At 58.5% G+C, this 14,337-nt stretch overlaps 1 protein-coding gene across 1 annotated transcript in view; it reads right to left on the bottom strand.

Moving 5' to 3' along the window:
* Positions 1 to 14,004, bottom strand: part of KDM4B (lysine demethylase 4B) — a 134,001-nt gene extending 119,997 nt beyond the window's left edge. Inside the window, 1 exon segment of the mRNA XM_079915879.1 lies at positions 13,897 to 14,004. The gene's annotated coding sequence lies outside the window, so the exon portion shown is untranslated.
* Positions 14,005 to 14,337: the final 333 nt, after the last annotated feature.

The following is a 14,337-nucleotide window of genomic DNA, read 5'->3' on the forward strand; positions in this document are numbered from 1 at the left end:
CGCCTGAGTGTTTTCACAACACAGATCATAACAAGACGCAGGACTGTCCAAACACCACCTTGAAGAATGGAAGTATTACAAAAAGCATTTGAGATGGGGCAGCGGGGGGGTGGGGGGGCACCCTGGGTTCTACAAGAGGTTTCTCCATTTCAAAGTCCTTGTTTCTGGGTGGAAATGATCTGCTCCAATACCAAGGTCTTGATTCTTTCCAAACGGGAAGCTTAAAAAGGCAGAACAATAAAGAAAGAGAAGACCAGTTGACACAACCAACAGAACGAACTAATACGGTCCAAGAACCGGTGCTCCCCCCGGACCTTCTACACTGGGCCAGTCACCCGAACCACAACACGAGCACTCAAGGGAGCTGAGCCCATCTCTTCACACGTAATCACTCTCTTCCTCTCTGGCATTTCCGCCTCAGGACCTTTGCACGTGCTCCTTGTGCTTCCATGTGGAGCTTCTTGTACCTTCGAGTCATTCAGACCTCTGCCCAAACGTCCCCTGGGAGGGGCCTTCCCTGTCTGCCCGTGAAGGAAGCACTGCTCCCCCAGTTCTGCAATGACACCCCTCTCTGGTCCCCATCACACAGGCGCCATGGCTCCTTGCTGGCTCCTGGGCTCCTGGCCTGCAGGATAAACACGGAGCTGGCTGACAGCACAGAGCCCAGGCTTTGGGGGCTGCGGCGAGCCTGCTGTCTTCTCTGCCGCAGTCCACTGTAAGCCGAAGCTTCTCGCTGGCAGCTGGAGTGCGAGCCGAGCACTTATTAACATACGTGCCCCGTTTACAGCTCACTGGCACCTAACAAGGAGAGCGGGAGAGGACACCGAGGCCCCAAGTCGGTGGCAGTGACAGGGTTCGGGAGCTCGGGTCCCATTCTGAGCTCTGGCTCTAGACTCCAAACCAATTGCTGCCTGGGGCAGAGGCCCGGGAGAGCCCTGGAGGCTGTGGAGAGGCTGGTCACCCCCAAAGTCCCCTAGTCTTCCTGAGCACCCAGACAGCTGGTGGGGGTGGTCCCTGTAAGGCAGGACTAGGGGACCCCAGCGCAGCCCCGCTTTCCAGGGAAGCCTTTATTTGCCATCAATGCCTCCCGTGCCAGCCTCCGCCGATAGCTGCAAGGGGGTGAGCACCTGAGGGTGCGACACCGGCACTTAGGGGACCCAGGCGAGGAGCTCCCTACCCCAGGGGAGGGGCGTGGAGCCACTCCACACCCAGCGGGGACATCCCGAATGCAGATCCATGGAGGCAGACAGCCGAGGGTTCTGGCAGGTGCCCGAGACACCCATTCTAGCCAGGCCCATCTCCACAGTCCCGACCCAAGTTCACAGGCTGAGCCCCGAGCCCGGCAGGGCTCAGACGAAACCACGGGTCTGGCGGACAAACGTTCTCAGCCGACGCTGCAGGCAGACGAAGGGGAGAGTGGGTTCAGGCTCTCTCCCCTGTGCGGCGCGGGGTGGGTCACTTAGCAACGCCCACTCCCTCGCCCTTGACCAATCCCAGCCACGCTGGGGTCCCAGCCCTCCCAGGCTCCCAGCCTGTGTGACAGGACCCCTGCCTGTCGGTCACAGGGCCGCAACGCAGGTCCCACACTAGGGTCCTTGCATCCCCGACTACTGCATCAGCCTCTCGGGGTCCTATCACCCCCGAGCCGACCGCTGGACCCCAGGAGCACACAGAGACCCTCACGAATTCCACACCACTTGGACACACGTCAGGGGCTCAGCAGGGACCACAAGCAGCCTTCACTGTCTTGGTTTTGCCTCCAGTAACTGCTGGTTTTTACACCGGGAGGATAAATTATTTTTACAGTGAATATCCCTCTAGCAGGCTTGTTAGGAAAACAGCCACTGCAGCTTGGTCGATCCAAAGTTTTCAGGCCTTCTTTTGGCTAAAGGCCAAATTAACACACACAGGGCCTCGGGAGCACAGGTGCTGGAACCCAAGGCAGCAGCTCCGGGTCCCCCTGTCTCGGCGGCCGCACGGAGGACACCTAACCCAGTCCTCCTCCCCACCCGGAGCTGATCGGCAAACTCCACTGTCCCGCCAGGGCCCTGGCGAGGGCCTGGAGCACCGCTCACCCCAGGACCACGGTCTTCCAGCAGGTGGCCCACAGCAGACCCCAAGTCACCAGAGGACCCCGAACGAGGCATGCAGAACAGGCCGCGGGGCTCTGAGCTCTGGACTGGCTGCTCCAGTCCAGCCACCCCCAGGACCACCACCCTGGCAGCGTGGTCCACAAAACCCCAGCCAAACCCTCTGACCCACCCCTTTAAAATAAAGAAGCTCCAGGAGAAGAAGAAACCAGCTTATTTTCAAGGTGCCTTCTAATAACCCTGCTTGTTCCCCAACTCTCTTCCCTGGACAAACATGGAACAGCAGCGTAAAAACCGCGGACTATTCTGGAATGCAGAGTGATTTCAGAAACTCCTCTTGCAACATCTTGATTCACATTCAAGGAAAGACAGAAGCCCAGAGAAAAATCACCCCTGTAGTCTCTGAACGCTCTCCCTGGGCCAGGGAGACACTGGGACATCAGAGCCAGGTCACTCTCCATGCAGGGCTGTCCTGGGCGCTGTGGGGTGCTGAGCAACTGCCCCAGTCCCCCCCCCCGATGCCAGGAGCCCCCCCCCAGGTTGTGACAACCACAGATGTCCCCAGACACTGCCCAGTGTCCCCTGGGGACAGAATTACCCCCAGGGTGGGAACTACTTCACTCAGGGATTTTCACGGATTAACTCAGTTAATCTCATCCACCCTTGAAGCAGAGATCTCCACTGTCATCCCCATTTTGGAGATAAGGACACACACCCAGCAGAGGTGGGCTCTGAGCCCAGGCAGGCCAGGCACGTGGGTACCAGCCTCCAACTGCCGACCCCACTGGCCATTGTACCTTGAGACCTCAAGCCATTTAAGACCATCTGCAGCTGTGGGATGTTATTTCCAAACTATGCTTGTACACGGGTCTCAGCTTTCCTGTGGCCAAAGAAGCATCCCAAGTTCCTGCAAGTCCCTTCACAGAAACATCTCAGGTCCCAAATTCAGAGCCCCCCAGAACGGCCAGTATCCATGCCACAAACGCACTGCCCTGAGCTCAGCCACAGGACCCATCAGCCTTCACAGCCAGGCCAAGGTTTCAAGCTCCCGTTAAAGATGAGAGGCTGCGTACAAGGCTCCACAGGAAGGATTGAGGCCACGGCCACACCACCCTGCCCATTGGGGCTGGCCCTCCAGTTGACATCCTGCAGGCCAGGCTGGTGCACTGGCCGCTCACATGGCCCTAGCTGCTTCATGTTGCGTCTGTCTCGTCTCCCCAGCTAGAGGCTAACAGATCCATAACTTCTGATGGGCTGGGCAGGCAGGCGGGAATGCGATGGGGGGATGGCGGGGCCCAGCCTCCACTGAGCACCAGGCATCCCCTTTATAGCATTCCCGGCCCCAACACAGCATTCAGCTCACCCAGGACCAGCGCTAGGTGTGAAATGCACATAGGATGTCAAAGACAGCGCCACAAAAAAAAATTTAAAAAAAAGAGTGGAAAATAACTCATTAACAACTTTTATAATGATTACACGTTGAAATGATAACATTTTGGGTATACTGGGTTCAATAAAATACATTACTCAAATTAATTTCCCCCGCTTCTTTTCACCTTCTAGAAAACTTTAAAGGACACATGGGGCTTGCTTTGCGTCTTTACTGGGCAGCGCTGCCTTAGAAAAGCTGTCGGTTTACACTTTCGCCTGTTTTCTTCTGAGGGTTTTGTCGTCTCAGTTCTCACATTCAGGTCTTAGATCCACTGGAGTTTGTTTTGGTGCCTGGCGGGGAGGGGCGGGGGGCACCGTACGGAGCCTGACGTTTCACCAGGTGACATTCCGTTAGCGTCCACCTGTGTCTCCCCTGGTGTCCTCCCGGTGCCACGAGCAGCTCCCTGGCACTTGGGACCCCCCCGGGTCTCCCGTATCCTCTGCTAAGGGGACAGCAAGTCTCTCACACACGTCACTGTCCTCAACACCAGTGGGAGGACCAGAGCTGGCTGGGTTCTGCCCTGCTATGAGGCCACACCCCATCTGTCCCCTCACGGTCCCCGGAGAGCCCAGCTGCATTTCCAAATGGCCCAGCATGGTGACGGCACTTCCCCTGGAGGGCAAGGGGGCAGCCGGCTGCCTCTTCATCCACTGAGGATGCTGGATGCCTGGGCAGGAGCCATGGCCACCTGCAGAACTCTGCTTGGTGGCTCTGTGGGGATGTTCACAACCCGGTGGCTGCCTTCTAAGGTACAACCCACAACCGTGCCGGGGCCGGGCAGACCAGGGAAGGGAAGTGGCCCAGGAGGCAGCTCGCGTTCAGACCTACTGGCCAGACACGTGGGGGCTTGCGCGGGGGTGGGGCTTGGAAAGGAGGGCACGTGTGGTCTAATCCCGAGCCACGTGAAGCTCTCGGGGAGCCCGCTCAGGGCTTGGACCACACTCAGCCAATCAGGCCAGCAGGGGGGCAGGCAGCAAACAGGACACCCCCTTTCTGGCCCTGGGGGACTCTGGGGCAGGGAGCCCCAGCGCTGCCCACCGGGAGGAGAACGCACAGGAAACAGACAAGCCCAGGCGGCGGGGGCCGGGGCCACGCTGTTCCGCGGAGCGGACGCACAGAGAGGTACTACAGGGGACCGAGCCACCAAGCGAGGCTAGGCCAGCACAGCCCAGCACCAGTTGGAGGCAACGGAGGGCAGAGAGGTGAGGATCACTGGTGAACGCTGGAGTCCAGAACCTGCGCATGCAAAGGGCGGCCTGAGCGCCTCCTGCAGGTGAGCTGGGGCAGCACGCCTGACGGTCGGGCCTCCTGACTCTGGCCTCCCTCTCCGACCCCTCCCCACCCCAGCCCTCAGGCTGTAGCCTCACAGAGGGTTTTGGTGCTGCCTCTGCTGGGGGCCGACTGGATGAGCATTCTGCACGCCACAGCCCTGGAATTCTGGAACTCCAGTGCGGGGGGGAAAAGAAGGGGCAGGAAAACGTAGAAACTACTAGATCCCCACAGCAGGTAGTGGATACACAGCATGTCCACCCACACACGGGCACATCACTCTGCCGCGAAGAGGAGAGAAGCCCTGACACTCGCTACCATGTGGACGGACCTTGAGGACACGATGCTCAGTGAGAGAAGCCAGACACAGAAGGACACACAGTGTTTGATTCCATTCACATGAAACATCCAGAACAGGCAGATCCACAGACACAGAGAGTGGGTTCGTGGTTGCCAAGGAGGACGGGGAATGGTGAGTGACTGTTAAACAGGTATGGGGTTTCCTTTTGGGGTGAGGGAAGTGTCCTGGAATTTGATAAAGGTGATGGTTGCACAACTCTGTAAATGTTCTAAAAACCACTGAACTGTCCCCTTTAAAAGGATGAATTTTATGGTATATGAATATTATTATACAATTAAAAATATATTTTTAAAAAGGCAGGGCAGGAGCATTTGAAGAGGGGCTGTCCTAGAAAACTTGGGATCTAGTCGTCAGCACACCAGAGCCAATCTCTGGGCAGCCGTCCGTGGCTCCCACGTGACTTGAACACCTCTGGTCTGGCCTTGCTGACTAGACTCTACGCTCCTTGAGGGCAGAGCTGCTGGCCCCTTCCACTTTACCCCTTGGAGCCTGGCACAGGGGGGCCCCAAAGCTGCCCGAGAGACAGACTGGAGGGCTACCCCGGCTTCCCCTGCTTCCTCCGCGAGGGTATCCCAGGCAGTGCGCTGAGTGTCCCCTCCAAGTCCTTGCTCCTCTGCCTGCTGTTCACCTCACCCATGACGACAAGGCTCGGCCCAGGGGGCAACTCTTCTGCCGCTCCCGGGCCACCACCCGAGCCAGCAAGCACGGCCCCGGCCCTGTGTTTGGTTTGCATCTCTCTCGGCAGTTCTGCTCCCCCAGGCCCTGCCGTCCCCACTGCTCTCGGGATCCCGGCTCTAGGCTTTCATCACAGGCTGGGACCCGCTGTGGGCAAGAGACACTGAAGCCGCTGGCCTCGTGCATGCGGGCCAGACGACTGGCGCTCTCCGCTGGGTGACAGCAGACGCACTGATAGGCCCGGGCTCGGCGCACGCCCGACGGCGGCAGATCTGCTGCAAACTCAGCCCTGGTGGATCGCGCAACCAAGCTGCTGACCACCTGGCCGAGAGCCACATGGGAGGCCTGCTGGCGGTTCCCGATTTCCTATCTTCACCTCGAGGCTGGCGGACAGCATGGCTGGGCATTTACAGAGGCCACTCCACCCCTGCTCCCCGCCGCAGCCAGCCTGGATCTACCTACGCCACACACCCCAGCCGCAGCTTGTCCACCGGCCGGCTGACCACCCTTCCTTCCGTGGGGCCCGGCACGGGGGTCTGGATGTGCAGAGAAGCCCATTTCTCGAGGACAGCGCTGCCCCTCAGTCTCCAGCTCAGAATGGGCTCAGGTTGCCCATGGAGCAGCCAGGACACGAGGAGGCGGGCAAACCAGAGCCTTCCTTCCCGAGAGGGTGTCAGAGAGCTCGCTTTCTTCACCGGCTCCCTCCTCTTCCTTGGGGGAAGGAGCTGGAACGAAGCAGGGAAGCCGGAGTTTCAACTCCAGGGCCTTCACTCACACGCAAGCTGGAGACAGCAAGGCTCTCTCCCGACCCGTGGCAGATATAATCAGATCCATGCAGCTCCAGGGCCGAGGTAGGAAGCTGGCCCGCGGATGCTGGCCTTTCTGATGGAGGGGGGTTTAAAGCACAGAACGGAGGACTTCCCTGGCGGTCCAGTGTTTAGGACTCCACGCTTCCATACCAGGGGCCTGGGTTCAATCCCTAGTCAGGAGACTAAGATCCCACAGCCGAGCGGTGTGGCCAAAAAAATAAGAAATAAAATAAACGACAGAACGGGCAAAGAGTGGGATCTGAAGGGGCCAGCGGCAACTCCCAGTCCAGCTGCCTGGCCAGGGTCCTGCATGCATCCTGGGGGCAGCTCCCAGGCTGCCGCCTTCCCAAGTGGGCCGCCCAGCACACGGCCCCTCTCCACCCGACGCGTGGTCCGGGGCACACCCGGCACAGCCCTGTCACCGTCACTGCGCCGGCTGGCGGCTTCAGGCTGGCTCCTGCTCAAAGGAGGCCTCCGGGATCCCTGCTCTCCTTCTGCACAAAGCACAATTCCGGATCCCCTGCCAGCTCATCCTCCACGAATCACTTCTCTCCACGTTCTCTCCCCTGAGACTGGAGCGAGCAGCCACGAAACCATGAAGGTGGGCCCACCTCCACCCCTACCTGCCCAGAAGGTGCCGTCACTTGGGTGCAACTGCAAACACAGGAGGGAAGTGGGTCCTGGGACAGATCCTGCCGCCCCACCCGCAGATCACCTCTTCACAGCTCGCTGTACAGGTTCATCTGAGAATAGGAGCCATGATCGCTAGTGCTGGCAGCCGGGGCCAAACCCACATTAGCTCTGGTTCCGCTCTGTACCCAGAGACCCATTCGGGGTGCAGCAGCCCTTGGCGCCTTGCTTTCTGATTCTTATTCTTTGTCCACTGAACAAAACACACCCGAGGCCCAGAGTGACTCCGCTTGACCAGAGCTACAGGCCTCCCGTGGGGCAAAGACGGCAAAGCAAACTTTTCATCAATGCCCTCGGGTCCACGGGAGCCACTGAGGTGGGATGAGAAAAGAAAAGAGGGGAGGGAAGGAAGGAGGAAGGGGGAGATGGAGGAGGAACAAAGAAAGACAGAGACCAGCAAAAAAAAAAAAAAGGACAGCAACTTTGGAAAGCCAAGAAGTTCTGAGTAATCCTCTCCAGGTTGTTTATTTCAATCAGCTAGAGAAGGCATGACCGTAAATTAACGGTATGCTTCCTTGACAAGTCAGAACACTCCTGGGACAGACCCAGATCTAAGACGCTAACAATCTGCCTGGCTGGGAAATCACTCGTCAGCCAGTGTCCACGGTGGGGAGCAAGGCCAAGGGCACGAGGTCGGCACAGTCCCGCTCCCGACACAGGCCGGCGCACTGCCCCACAGCCGTCTCCCATCCACTCACCCCACAAAGCTCAACTCTCACACACACGAGAGCCATCACTCCACGAGTGTTCCCGGGCAGGCCAGCGGCCGGAAGGCCGCAGCAACCTCCTCTCAGGACTCCGCTGCCCCTTCGGAAGGGGCGCTGGTGTTGGTAAAGAGGATGGGCCAGATGCTTACAAAACAAGAGGATTGGGAAACAGTGTCTTCCTTTTAAACCCTCAGCTTCTGTGAGGTCAAAACAAACTCCTTAGGCCCAGAACACTCCTCAATCTTCTGCTGCCTGCGCAGGTGCAATACAAAGGGGGCATCACGGAAAGGTGGGGCACTGCCAGCAATGAAGTATTTGCCCCTGTTTACATCTACTTTTTTTTTTTTGGCCGTACCGTGTGGCACGAGGGATCTTAGTTCCGCGACCAGGGATGGAACCCACACCCCCGGCAGCTGAAGCGCAGAGTCCTAACCACTGGACCACCAGGGAAGTCCCTACATCTACTCTTTTCTCAATTTTGAGATTGTTTTGGTGAATGGGATCATAGCATTTTCTTATATTCCCTGCACTTTAAATTTCCTCAAAACAATCCAGGATCCGTTTTTTAACATACAGAGTATGATTCTAAATACTTGGATGCAGGAAAGATGGAAATTCATTCATCCAACAAATGAATGCTTACTGAACACCCGTTGCGGGCAGGAACTGCCTGAGGTGCTGGGGATACACACAGCGACCAAGACAGATGTCGCTCCCACCGCGGGAACCTCACACCCTACTGCAGGTGCTCCCACACTATGGCCCACAGGTCAAATCCAGCCCACTGCCTGTTTCCGTATGGCCCACAAGCCCAGAATGGTTCTGACGGTTTTTAATGGTTCGATGGGGGGAAAAAAAAATCAAAAGAAAAATAGTTCATCATATGTGAAAAGTATGTGAAATTCACATTTCCGTGTCCATAAATAAAGTTTTATGGGAACAAAGGCACAGTTGTTGGTTTCTGTACTTTTGTATTACAACAGCAGAGCGGAGAGGTCAGGTCTGAGACAGTCCCACCTACAAAGCGGAAAATAGTTACTTTCTAACTCTTTACAGGAAAAGCTGCTGCCCTAGTGGATGAGACGGACAATAAGTACATAAACAGATTGATACAAATTTCTGGTAGTGCTGAATGCAAAGAATAAAAGGCAGGTTGGGGAGAAAGAGTGGATGGAAGGGTGAATTTGGGCAGTGAGGTCAGGGATGGCCTCTCTGAGCCGAGACCTGAGTGACAAAGAGACCTGAGAGGACAACACTGTGGCAGAGGGAACAGCAAGTGCAAAGGCCCTGAGGTGGGGAAAAGTAGGCAGGTAAAGTGGTTTCGACTGAAGGGAGCAGGCACGGGGCTTGGTGGGGGGAGGGTGGTGTGGAGAGCACCTCATAGGACAGAACAGGGAGGCCATGGAAAGGGTCTGCAGCCTTTCCCAAGGACAACAGGAAGCCACTGGAGGGTCCGAGCAAAGGAAGACCGTTTTTCAAGTTTTTAAAAGTCCCTTGAGGGAGCAGTAGTGAGAACTGACAGATTAGTCAGGACGCCTTATCCAGCCCCCAAGATGCTCCCAGAACAAATCAAAGCAGGGAGTAAACTCAAAAATCAATCCATGGGACTTCCCTGGGGGCACAGTGCTTAAGAATCCACCTGCCAATGCAGGGACACGGGTTCGAGCCCTGGTCTGGGAAGATCCCACATGCCGCGGAGCAACTAAGCCCATGCGCCACAACTACTGAGCCTGCGCTCTAGCACCCACGAGCCACAACTAGTGAGCCCGTGTGCCACAACTACTGAAGCCCCCACAGCTAGAGCCCGTGCTCCCCAACAAAGACAAGCTACCTCAATGAGAAGCCTGCGCACTGCAAGGAAGAACAGCCCCCGCTCACCTCAACTAGAGAAAGCCCACGTGCAGCAACAAAGACCCAATGCAGGCAAAACTCAATCAATCAATAAATATAAATAAATAAATAAAATATATGATCGCCTTAAAAAAAAAATCCATCCAACCCCACAATCATCAGTTCATGGATCCGCTCAGGCCTTAGTCTTGAGGTGGCACAGGCTTTTTTAAGTATTGTAGTTAAATTCATTTCATTATGTAAAAGTACCTGCACCCGGCACAGTAACAGTCCCGTGACCTCAGGCATCATTGCTCATGAAGAGGGAAGATGAAAGGGGCGAGTCACCTCAAAGCCGACTTGAAGCAAACTGTTAAAGCCGATGGACAGGCAGGGGTCACACAGCGCTAAACCTGCCCACCACGCTTCCAGATCCCGGGAGCATGTTTCCACATGGCCTGTGGGGGGCCCTGCAGGGGCTCGGGAGACCCCCACACCACGCCTGACGGCCCGTGGTGGGCACGTTTGCAGGCGAGCACCTCTCCTCCAGGAGACAGAGTAGGAAAGACCTGGACAGCCAGGCCGAGGAGTGTGCGCCAGACATAGTTTGCAAATATGAGCCCCTCCCTTTTAGACGGGGGAGGGGAGGAAAGGGACAAACGGACCTGGAACTTGAGGTCAATCAGGGTCATGGCCAAATATCAGGCTGCCGTGGGCTTAAAGGGGGCTTAAAGGTTAAGTGAGAGAGGGCCACCTGGGGGCAACTGCACCCTCCAGGGGACACTGGGCTATGTCTGGGGACATCGGTGGTTGTCACAACTGTGGGGGTAAGGCTGCTCCTGGCATCAACAGGGTGGGAGCCAGGGATGCTGCTCCACACCCCACAGTGCCCGGGACAGACCCCCACAGAGAACGACCCAGCCCTGAACGTGAATGGGGCAGAGTAGGAAGGGACCTGACGTTAGTAAGAAATCAGCGCCAGGTTCAGAGCACCCTGTCACTGTGTGAAGCCACAGTGACTCTCATCCCCTTTGACCCCCTCAATGACCCAGCATGGGCTCTTATTATACCCATTTTACAGATGAGGAAAGCGAGGCCCAGAGTCATGCCCCAGAGGAGGGATGTGAACCCGGATCTTTCAGACTCTTTTTGGGGAATGGAGTCAAGGACAGGAATCCAGGGGCACCAACAAGAACACAGGTCAGAAAGGAGTCCAGGTTCAGCCCCTCTCCTCCGTCCGGTGTCCTCAGCCAGAAGTGGAGGGACCGGGGCAGGGCAGGTCAGAGCTGTGGGGGTGAGGTCCCACTGAGCAGCCCGGGGGGTGGGGGGACAGGTATCTGGAGCGCAGCCAGGAACCCCCCGGGAACTGGCAGAGAAGCATGGGGTGGGGGCGGAGGGGGTGACCTCACAGTCGTGCAGTCTGCCCGCAGTTCCTTTGCTTTCTGCGCCCTTCCCCCAGCCCCTGCCCAGTGGGCTTGGGAAGGTTTAGTGACTGCCCCCCCGCCCAGCTTTGTTCTTGAGCAAGTGACTGGCGCAGGGTCTCACAGCTCTGAACCTGCCCCCCACAATTCCAGATCCCGGGAAGAGAGACAGCCGGAAATGGTCATTTGCCCACACCTCGGCCCTCACCCCTCTCACCCCGTGCTGCCCACTCCCTGAGCCAGGCCCCTTGGGGCAGTGGGCACCACACCGCCAGCACAGTTGTGCCCACACCTCGGGACACCCATCTCTCCCTTTCCCCCACTAGACCCAAAGCCCCCTGAAGTTAGGGGCTTCCTGCAACCTGCCCCAGTGCTCAAAACTCAATGTCCGCAGGCCAGGTGAGTGTCAGATGGAACCAAGGAACAGATGGGCTCCCCAGGGCTGAGGCCCCGGCTGGGCCGGGCCAGGGGAAGGGGCGGGGCTCAGGAGGGCAGGGGCAAGACGCTACAGAGGAGGAGGGGAAATGCAGGGTCAAGTATAGCAGAGCAGCCAGGCAGGGAGAGAGGGGCATGGAGGGCCACCCGACCACCCCAGAGGCACTGGGGAAGGGTCTTTACTAGGAGACAGAAAAGTACAACAAAGGCAGGGCGGGGTCCTAAATGACTGATCAGCCACACCTTTAAGCTCTTAACACCTCCTTAGCAGCCCACTCCCCAAAGTGGCAAGGATTAGAAAATGCGAGAAAAACAATTGTTACTAAGACCTGTATAGAAATTGTCTCGACAACGACACACAATCGCGCGCGCGCGCACACGCACGCGCGCACACACACACACACACACACATGCACACACAGCGCGTGACACAGTATCTGCTTGAATCACCGCAAAACCTGGGAGCATTTATGCAACTGCACCTCTGCTCGCGGAGGTGACCTCCCCCAGGGCAGGGCGGTCTGACCGCGGAGGTGCCCCCGGCACAAAAGGGGAGCACCAACGTTTGCCAAGCGTCCAATCAGAAACACGGAAAGAGGGCCAGCGAGTTTCAGAAACCCTCCCCTCAGATGATCACAAGTTGACTCCAGACTTTTACACTCTGTCCTTTGGGATTCCAAAAAGCAAACTACAAAGACCACAGAGGCTGCCCACTGCTTTTGCGAGGGTGGTGAGGAAAAGCTGACCGGGGAGTTGACAAACCCTCCCGACGCCTCATAAGGAAGCTATTATTGGAGAATTAGGGGAGTCACCGGCTCTTGCACGGCAGCGCGGAAAGCCCAGAGGAGTCATGGAGTGAGCCCCTTTTAGGGGCTTTCTCCAGCCTGGGGACAGCCGGATAAATGGCTGCTGAGGCAAAGGGGTGAGGCAAGCAACCTCAGACCCTAAGACAGCGCTGGCAGCCAGTGGGAGCCACGGGAGCTTGCTGAATAAATGCCACGGACAGAAACACATGGAAAAGGACACACTCTTTACATATCACAGGATTGTTGGGCTCCATTGCACAGAACAACCTTCTCACTAGTTTCATAACTCGGGAAACAGTTCCCAGGTGCACCTGAATCATTAAAACAAAAGCATCCTCCCCCAACCAAACAGATGGGACACACCAAGAAGCAGTCCACGTCTCCCCAGACCCCAAGGGAAAAAAATCCCCTATAAAACCTTCCACCCTGGCCCCGGCAGACGCGCACCCCATTCTGCCTGGTGTCATTGCGCCCACTGGGCGGAGACCCAGGCCCTTGCAGATCTGGGGCAGGTCCCTTTCAGAATGAATCCGTCCCCCAGATCCCACGGGGCTGGAGAGGACAGCCCAAGGGGTCCCCGCGGGAGCGACACCAGGATTTATTTCTACAGAGAAGGGGCCTTCGAGATGGCGATCGGGCAGAGGGGAAGGCCGTGGGGGCACGCGTCTGGAAACTGCTATGTGCATATCAAGTGGATAATTTTTTTATAGGAAATTCTGATTGCATGCTTATTTTGGGGGGGCTCAGGGAAATGGGGTGCGAGTTTGGACGCCGCGATGGCACGGCGGTTGACTCGGGCAGTGGGGTGGGATGCAGTGATGGACATTTCGGGGGACACCGCTGGGAAGCGCCCCGTTAACCCCACCAGTGCCCAAGGGGCCGGAAATGGAGGCGGGTTTCACCCAGGGCCTGGGATATCTCTCTCTCTTTCTCTTTACTATTATTATTTCTTTTAATTATTAGGATTGTTGTGAATAATGGAAGGTGAGGGCCCCGCCAGGCAGGGCCAGCCGGGCCGGGCCACCCACGCTGTCATCTTTTGTGCGGGGCCGGAGGGGACGCCCCGGCCCAGCCCCCGCGCGCCCCCGGCCCGGGCAGGGCGCCCCCGCCTTCCGCCCCCGGCCCCGCCATTGTCCGGCCGCGCCGCCCCCGCCCGAGGCCCGGCAAGCGCCCGGGGTCGGGCGGTTAACGCCCCCAACCGCCTCGCGGGCCGGGACAAAGCACTGCGGCCGCGGCCCGAGCAGGCCGCGCCCGAGGCCTGGGCCTCGAGTCCCGGGCGCCCGCCCGCCCGCAGCCCCAGGCGCGGCGCGGGGGCGGCGGCGGCGACGGGGCCCGCGCTCGGACGCGGCAGCCGCCTCCCCGCGGGCTCACCTGAGGCGGCGCGCGCGGCCCGGTCCGGAGCTGCGGCGCGCGCTCCCCCGCCCTCGGCGTCGCACCCCCAGGCCCTGCTCGGGCCGGGCCCCGCTCGGTCGCTGGCGGCCGAGCCCTCCGCGAGCGTCCCGGGCGGGGCTTATAAGGCCGCTCGCCAGCTCCGCCCCGGCTGCCATTGGCCACCGAGCCCACGCCCGCGCACCCATTGGCTGCCGCTGACAGCTCCGCCCCTCCCCTCCGCGGGGCCCACCAACACCGCACGGCCCGCCCCCTGCGCGCCTCGATTGGGCGGGCGCAGGCGCCGGTCTCGCCTCGCCACTGGCCGGCCGGCTAGGACACGGCGGCGCCCACCCACGTGCCCGCTGACCGGCTTGGTTCTCATTGCAGGCTGCGCACGCCAGACAAGAGGCCGCGACCAACAGGACGGCGCTAGGCCTCAGA

The sequence above is a fragment of the Stenella coeruleoalba genome, assembly GCF_951394435.1.
Source record: "Stenella coeruleoalba genome assembly, chromosome: 3".
In the NCBI taxonomy this organism is placed as follows: domain Eukaryota; kingdom Metazoa; phylum Chordata; class Mammalia; order Artiodactyla; family Delphinidae; genus Stenella; species Stenella coeruleoalba.